Source organism: Sceloporus undulatus, chromosome 8 (genome assembly GCF_019175285.1).
Source record: "Sceloporus undulatus isolate JIND9_A2432 ecotype Alabama chromosome 8, SceUnd_v1.1, whole genome shotgun sequence".
Classification (NCBI taxonomy): domain Eukaryota; kingdom Metazoa; phylum Chordata; class Lepidosauria; order Squamata; family Phrynosomatidae; genus Sceloporus; species Sceloporus undulatus.
Genome location: NC_056529.1, coordinates 20269325 through 20277677, shown reverse-complemented (window position 1 = coordinate 20277677; position 8353 = coordinate 20269325). Strand labels below are relative to the sequence as shown.

The 8353-nt window shown below is 45.0% G+C and overlaps 1 protein-coding gene across 3 annotated transcripts in view; it reads left to right on the top strand.

Moving 5' to 3' along the window:
* Positions 1–2082: 2082 nt before the first annotated feature.
* KIAA0513 (KIAA0513 ortholog) overlaps positions 2083–8353 on the top strand; it is a 52849-nt gene continuing 46578 nt past the window's right edge. For 2 of the 3 annotated variants that reach the window (XM_042438507.1, XM_042438504.1), the window contains exon 1: positions 2083–2241. The gene's annotated coding sequence lies outside the window, so the exon portion shown is untranslated. The remainder of the gene's footprint in view (positions 2242–8353) is intronic. The other variant, XM_042438506.1, reaches the window with a different exon arrangement.

The following is an 8353-nucleotide window of genomic DNA, read 5'->3' as shown; positions in this document are numbered from 1 at the left end:
GGGCTATTAGCCAGCCTTTCCTGAGCCAGAAAAGTCGAGTTTTCAAGCGTGCTTCTAATCCTGCTTCTCTCTCAATTGTAAAATAAAATTCACTGGGTACCAAGAGAGCCAAAGAGGCTCCCTAGAAATCTGAGTGGCCCTTTCGGAGGCTTTTGGCCTGTAATTCTCCCTATCGATGGCAGTTCTAGTTTGGGTTTTCGGAGTGAAAACTGGGACAGACTTCTGTCCCTTTCATGGTTGGATAGAAGAGAGAATTCCAGCAGGTGTTGCTTGTGACCTGATGGCATGATAACCAACACCTGCAACAGTTCCCTCTTCTACACAACCATTGAAAGGACAGGAGCACTCTCCAATTTTCAATTTGGTGAGCCCCAAGAACAATTGCTCTCCCTGCACCCTTAAATCTTGTTCAGGAGACCAGTATTCAAATCCTTCTCAACCATGGAAACCCATTGGGTGCCTTAAGTCACATACTCTCAGCCTTAGAAGGCAGCAATGGCAACGCTCCTCTGAAGAAATCTTGTCCAGAAAAACTTATTACAGGGTCTTCATAAGCAGGAAATCTAATACTATTGTTGTGTGTGTGCCTTCAAGTCCTTTCCGAACGCTTTTGAAGTTGGAAAGGACTTGAAGGCACACAGCAATTGTTGTTCATGGGGTTTTCTTGGCAAGTTTCTTCAAGGGGGGGTTGCCATTGCTCTCCTCTGAGGATGAGAGAGTGTGACTTGCCCAAGGTCCCCAGTGGGTTTACATGTCTGAGCTGGGATTCGAACTTTGGCCTCCCGGTGCCCTAGTCCAACATTCAAACCACAATATCACACTGATGTATTATTATTATTATTATTATTATTATTATAGTGAGTAGCTGCAATCGCTGAGCACAGAGGGTTATGAAACACTGAAACCTACAAATAGAAATTCAGCACCTCTGGGAAAAGGAAACAATTGTGGTTTCACTGTTGATCCGTGTTCTTGGCACTGATACTGCAATGGAGTTGTTATAGATAGGATCACAATAACACAGTTGTGAAAAGCGACACTCCTTGGAACAGGCCACCTTATCCGACAATACCCGGCCAATTCCTGGGTTCTTGGACAGAATCCCAAAACGCTTGATGGGGCCAAAACTCCAGAGATGGTGAAACCAAGGAAGGACGAGGTTGCAGATATATTTAAGTTGGAGACCTGAGTTAGCCTGAGTCAGGCTGCCACAGTGAAAACCACAGAGAGCTCTTGTACCTCCAAATACTGTACTTAAACAGGGCTATCATGTCACGCTTAACTGGCTCTTACTGTCAGGAAATTCCTCCTAATGTTGAGATGGAATCTCTTTTCCTGTAGCTTGCATCCTTTTCTCTGGAGCAGCAGAAAACAAGCTTGCTCCTTCCTCAATATGACATCCCTTCCAATATTTAAACAGGATTATCATATTACCTCTTAACCTTCTCTTCTCCAGGCTAAACATCTCCAGGTCCCTAAGCTGCTCCTCATAGGGCACTATGGTTTCCAGACCCTTCACCATTTTGGTGACCTTCCTCTGGACACGCTCCAGCTTCTCAGCATCCTTTTTGAATTGTGGGACCCAGAACTGGACATAATATTATTCCAGCTGGGACCTGACCAAAACTATTACTGCTCTTGGTCTAGACACTATACTTCTGTTGATGCAGCAGCCCAGACTCCTTAGAGGATGGTTTCTAGGCCCTTCACCCTTTCGGGGGCCTTCCTTTGGACATGCTCCATCTTCTCAGCATCCTTTTGGAACTGTGGGGCCCAGAACTGGACACAGGATTCTGGGAGCTGAAAGCCAAGGACCCGGAGGACCAAAAGTTTGGGAATGGCTGCATTAGAGGGAGAGGAGGTGTGCTGGGTTTCCAAGGTGGCAAGCTGAGCCCTTGGAAGGAAGGAAGGCAAGCAAGCAAAGCAAGCAATCCAGCCTGCTGGCCCTGTGCGTAAAGGCGCACAGTCCCCTTCCTCCTCCAATCCTTTGGCTGGCGTTGGAGGCGCGGCTGCAAAGGAGACAGAGGCAGGCTCTCCTCCTGCTGCCGGCTTCCCCAGCTCCTCCTCTGGGCCTCTTCTTCGATGCTTCCTCCCCCGGTTGCAGCTCCGAGCCTGCGCCTTTCCAGTTTGCAAAGCAGCAGCAGAGGAGAAGGAAGCAGCAGAGGAGGAGGAGGAAGGCTGCAGAAAGCCCAGCTTGGAAGAGGAGATGGTGAGAGGTGCACTGGGGAAACCTGATTTTGGGTGAGTTGGTGCAGTTGGTGGGGTGCTTAGAGGGCCCCCCATTTTTTTCCTTTTTCCGAAGCTCAGGTGGGCTTGGTTGGATTTGCTGCATGCCCAGCACACCCCCACCCAACCCTGGGCATGTGCAGAGTGCCTTTCCTTCACAGCTGCCTGGAGCTTCTGGAAGCAGGAGTGGAAGAGTCACCTTTCAGCAAAGAGCCCAACCTCTTTTTCCTTTGCTTTTAATATGTCTACACTGAAGGATGGAAGGCTGTTTGACACCGCTTTAACTGCCAATCCTCAATGCTAGGGAGTTGTAGCTCAAGGAGATGTCTAGTTTTCCCTGTCAGGGAGCTTTGGTGCCACTACACATCCCAGCCGCCTCATCCTTTTCCTCTGTGTCTACACTGCAGGGTGAAGACAGTTTTTTAACTGCCAGGGTTCACTATGGAGTGCTGGGAGTTGTAGTTTTCCAAGATGTTTAGCCTTCCCTGGAGGAGAGCTCTGGTGCCACCACAAACTACGAATCCCAGACTCCAGAGGATGGAGTCAAAGTGGTGTCAAACTGCATTCATTTTGTATGGTGGCAGCAGAGGTCCATTGGAGTCAATGGGAAAGTGAGATATTTGCTCTTTTTAATTTGCTTTTGGTTTTAATTTCATTCATTGGAGGCCTGTTTCTTCTCTCCTCTCTCAGCTGGAAATGTGTTTCTGAGGCTGGTCCAGATCCCTCTTGTCTTTATATCCTCTCTTGTGATATAAAGACAAGAGAGATCTGGACCAGGTCAGTTGGTTTGCTGGATAAGAGAGTTCTTCTAAGCATATACAGAATGCCTTTCCTTTCCTCTGAAGGGCTCTATAGTCAGTGGAAGCTTGATACAGGCTGAGTTATCCTTATCCAAAACAGTTGGAAGCAGAAGTCTTTTCGATTTCAAAGTTTTTCGGGTTTTGGAATATGTGCATGCGATATCTTGGAGATGGGAAACATGAAAATTAATGTATGTATTGCATACATTTTGTACACAAGGCTTCAAGGTAATTGCATACACCGTATTTTAAATAAGTTTGTGTCAGAAACAACGTTTGTGTACATTGAATTATCAGAATGCAAAAGTGTCAGTATCTCACCCGTCCAGGTGGACAGTTTTGGAATATTTCAGATTTTGGAAATCTGTATATTTTAGCATTTTATAGTGTGGTGTTTTATCGTTCGTTTTTTATTACATATAGTCTGATGTGTACCGCTCTTTGGTGGAAAGGGCATTATAAGTAAACATTGTTGTTATTGTTATTAGGGAGACTCAACACATAACAATGTTGTTAGCTGGCTATAAGGTGCTACAGGGCAGTTTGCGACATTTCCGTACCTGCAAGCGATGGTCATCTTTTGTGCAAGAAGGTGTCCAGATTTAGGGAATGTTGTCTCTCTAGATATAGTTTGGCTAGCCTTGCTTAAGCGAGGTGGAAATGTCTTCAGAGTTGCATTATTCCTTTGCTGTTTCCGAAGACGGAAAAGTGTTTTGTTATTTTACTGGCGGGCACATTTTTGGCATAATAGAGGTAGTTATGCCAGTGGGGTTTAGGGGGCTGTATGGGTTTGGAGGGCTGCACTTCTTCCCGGATTTTTATTTTTTGCCCTCAGATACCCCCCTCCCCAGCATCCACAAGGGGCATGGGGGCAATTGCGCCAAGTTTTTGCCCTTTCAGAGCCATTTTGGCTTTTTTTTTCCCAACGGGAAATACCGTAACCTGTCAGTTAACTTCTGGCTCACTTCTTTTAAGCCCTGTACAGATGTGCAAAATAACATTTGGCTGGAGTTCGGTTTCGCCTACTTGGGCTGCATCTACACTGCATCATTAATCCAACTTAATCCAAGTCAGAACAGAAATCCACATCCAAAACAGCTGGAGGACCAAAAGTTGGGCACCACCGACGTAGACTTGCAATTTGCAGGACCTAAATACCAATAGGAGCCTGCATGATGTAGTGATTTGAGTGTTGGACTATGACTCCAGAGACCAAGGTTCGATTCCCAGCTCAGCCACGAAACCCACTGGGTGACCTTGGGCAAGGCACACACTCTCAGCCTCAAGGGAAGGCCATGGCAAACCTCCTTGCCAAGAAAGCCCCATGATAGGCTTGCCTTAGGGTTGCTGTAAGTCGGAAATGGCTTGAAGGCACACTGAAACAAACACAAAATGCCCTGAAAGCACCGGATCCCATCTGCTTTCAGAGGTAGGAACCTGCAAAACCACCTCTGGGGCTTCCTTGCTTCTGCAAAGTCCCTCTCAGGTTAAAAGGATTTTTCTAGAGGCTCTGACTGTGGCTTTTGTTCTCTTGCTCACCTTTCACTCCTGATTAGTTTTAATAGGTGCAAATTGCCTTTGATCTTGCTAAAGTTCTTTTATCTCTCCTGGCTGTTGTTTGACTTGGCTGGCAATGGGTTTTTTTGGGGGGGGGGGGGGGGAGGGAAGGAGACAGAGAAGGGATCCTGAGGTATTAGCTAGCAAGTAGGACAAGAACTTGGTGTAGTGTTTTGAGCCTTGCACTAGGACTCTGGGGAGGCCAGGGTTCAAGTCTCCGCTTGGGAGACCTGCCACACTGCAGAAATAAACCATCTTCTGGAATCCTAGGGCTTATAGTTTGGTGAGGTATCCAGCCTGGTCTGTCAGAGAATTCTGGAGCCTCACCAAGCTACAAATCCCAGGTTTGTGTAGGATGGACTCGTGGCAGTTAAAGTGGTCCCAAGCTTCTTTATTTCTGCAGTATGGATACACCCTTGGCCATGCAGATCCACTTTGGGCAAGTCACACACTCTCAGCCTTGGAGAAAAGCACAGGAACAAATTTTGTCTAGAAAACCGTGTTGGGTTTGCTGTACGTTGGAAACAACTTGAAGGCACACACCGACAAAAAGAAATAAGAATGCCTTATTCTGAGGTCATTTGCCAGTGCCACCTTCTGTGGCTGAGAAAATGTGACTTGCCCAAGGTTCAAATCCCTGCTTGGGAGATTTGCCACACTGCAGAAATAAAGCAGTTTCACACCACTTTAATTATTGTGCCTCCATCTTGTAGAATCCTGGGACTTATAGTTTGGTGAGGTATCGAGCCTGGTCTGTTGGAGAGCTCTGGGGCCTCACCAAACTACAAATCTTAGGATTTTGTAGGAGAGAGTCACGATAGTTAAAGTGGATAGTGCCATGGCTGTTAAAAGTGGTGTCAAACTGCTTTATCTCTGCAGTTTGACACCACTTTAACTGGTAACCCAATGGGTTTCCTTGGCTAAACAGGGATTTGAACCCTGTCTCCCAACAAACTCAAACCACTATGGCACCCTGGCTCTCAAAATGGCCTGTGCCTGCAAAGACAGAGCCCCCTTTCTGTTGTTCCTCCACTTTCTCTGTATAAAAAAGGCCAACCCTAACTTTCTAGGTTTTGCTCACACGGCTCAGATTCCAGCCTGGAGAAATCCTGGGTCCAAACATTAATATACCTTTGTGGGTTTTGCAAAGAATATCTTGTTTCTTCTGCCTCTCAAATGCTGGAGGCAAAGGCAGACAGAAGCGTACGATGCACATAAAGTCGGAGCTGTGTTCAATATTCCCTTAGATGCCTGACTCTCTGTTCTTCTTTTGCAAGACTCTGTTTTTCTTTTCAAAGCCGAACCTCCTAGATCATTATAGTTTGCCCATAAGAACAGCATCGTCTTCAAGACACCTGAGGACACCCATTTAAGATGTAGTGTATTGTTGAGACTGAGGAGGCGGATGCATCTACGCTGTAGAAATAATGCAGTTTGACACCACTTTAGGTAATGCAGCTCCTTCCAAACTGGGATCTGCAGTTTTACAAGGTATTTAGCCTTCTTTATCAAAGAGTACTCATAGCTCATAAAACTACAAATCTCGTAGTACAGCACCATGGCAGTTAAAGTGGTGTCAAGCTGCATTGTTTCTACAATGTGAACAGACCCTTGGTCCTTATAGGGTATGACTTCTAGACCTTTGTCGGATGAAGAAGCCAGTGAAGCTTCAAAAGCTTGCATGATGTCTTTTATGCTTGGCCCAGTAAGCACAAAAATATTATTTAGTAAATAAGTGTTCAGAGCATTTCGAAGGCAAATAGCTAAAATAATAGAATACCAGAAAGTATATACAATTAAAACAGACAAACGTAAAGAAGGTCATTCAAGTGTTGGTCCAGTAAAGGTATTGCTGCCTTGTGGAATTTGGATTTGGCTGTATTTTGCCATATGGCCAACGTGGCTACTCCTGAATACATTTACATTGTGTTCCAGGCCTCTTCCTCTCCAAACACACATACACACCTGGCACTCCCCACATTGTAGCAAATGCGCTGCCCAAGGTGTAATGCAATTTGTCTTTCAAAGTCTGTTTATAAATCTGGAAGGAAGCGTACTTTGGGTTAGAAAGGAGACCTGTAGGGAGTCTTCCTGTCCCTGGGTTTCTTGCTTTGTTCTTGAGCCAGACTCCTTTCCAAATATTCATTCCCAGCGAATGCACCCAGAGAAGCAGGCTGCTTTCTCAGCAGGAATGCCTAAAGGTTTCCGTCTCCGCTCTACCTTTTATGCCTGTGGCAAGAGAATACTGTTGCCCCTCTGTATCTGTTAATTTTCTACCCATGGATTCAAGCGTCCGTGGCTTGAAAATATTTAAAGAATATATATGTTCCAAAAAGCAAGGGTTGATTTTGTTATTTTATATAAGGGACAGCATTTTACGATGGCATCTAATGGCACTTGAGTATCCATGGATTTTGGTATCCATAGGGGCTCCTGGAACCAAGCCCCAGTGGATCCCAAGGGCCCACTATAATAATAATAAGAAGAATACCCCATTGTATTTCATGGGACTTGAGCATCCATGGATTTTGGTGTCCACTGGGATCCTGGAACCAAATCCCAGCGGATAACAAAGGTCTACTGTAATAATAATAAGAATATGAATAAGAATAAGACTACCCCATTGTATTTAATGGGACTTGAGCATCCACAGATTTTGGTATCCACCTGGCTGAGCAGGAATTCGAACCCTGGTCTCCTGGGGTCATAGTCCAACAGTTAAGACAACACACCTTTTCTTTTCCTATTGCAAAAAGACTTACCAAGAGTAAAAATATAAACATGAGTCGCCTATATTGGAAGAAAAGTGGAATATAAGTAGATAAAATAAATAAAAATAAATACAAACATTCGCCATCTGTGCCATTCAATAGTCAGAAGATGAGGCTGCTGTAACTCCACATGAATTTTGTAGATGCCACTTTCAATAAGATGCATTCATTTAGATATGTTGTTGTTGTGTGCCTTATAGTCGTTTCCAACTTATGGCGACCCTAAGGCAAACAAATGCGGGTTTGTTCAACTTTTTGTTCGGGTTAAACCTGAATGTTGTCTGAAAAACAACCTGCAAATTAAGGTTGTTTTCAGTTTAAATTTAGTTTCTGCACGGGATTCGTCTCATCTGATAAACTCTTTAGGCCTTTTAAGCCAGATCACAAATCGGTTTGAACCGGTTCAAATGACCCTGGTTCCCACTTGAATTGATTCGCTGAAGCGATTCTGAGAGGGAGGCCATGTGCTAGAGCCATTTAACCCGCGTCTTTTTGGATAAATCAAATCCGCACAAGTGTGAACCAGATGTGGATCGGAATCGATTTAAATTGGCCCTTCGACCGGTTGGAGCGGGTCGATTTTGAACCGATTCATTCTTGAATAGGAACCACAAGTGGGTTATTTTACAGGGAAAAAATGCGATCGGGGCAAATGTAGTGGGAACCATAATCCACTCTTGAATCGATCCATCGATTCGTATTGCAAACCACTTTTTTTGGTAAGTGGGAATGAGGTCTTAGTCTCAAAGATGCTTGAAGATCTCTCCACATACACATTTTAACCAGTGTTCTTGATGGTAAGGACGGCGTTCTTGCATTTTTGTGTTGGGCAGAACAGTAATATTGCCAGCTTGAATTGAGTAAACTGTTCCCCTTGGGTTTGGGCTAAAAGGATGCCTTTGAATGGGACACACGCTTGCCAAGGGAACTCCTTGCCACCTGGAAATGTTCAGAACCAAACTGTGATGCTGATACAGATCTTGTCGCAGCTAAGCTTGT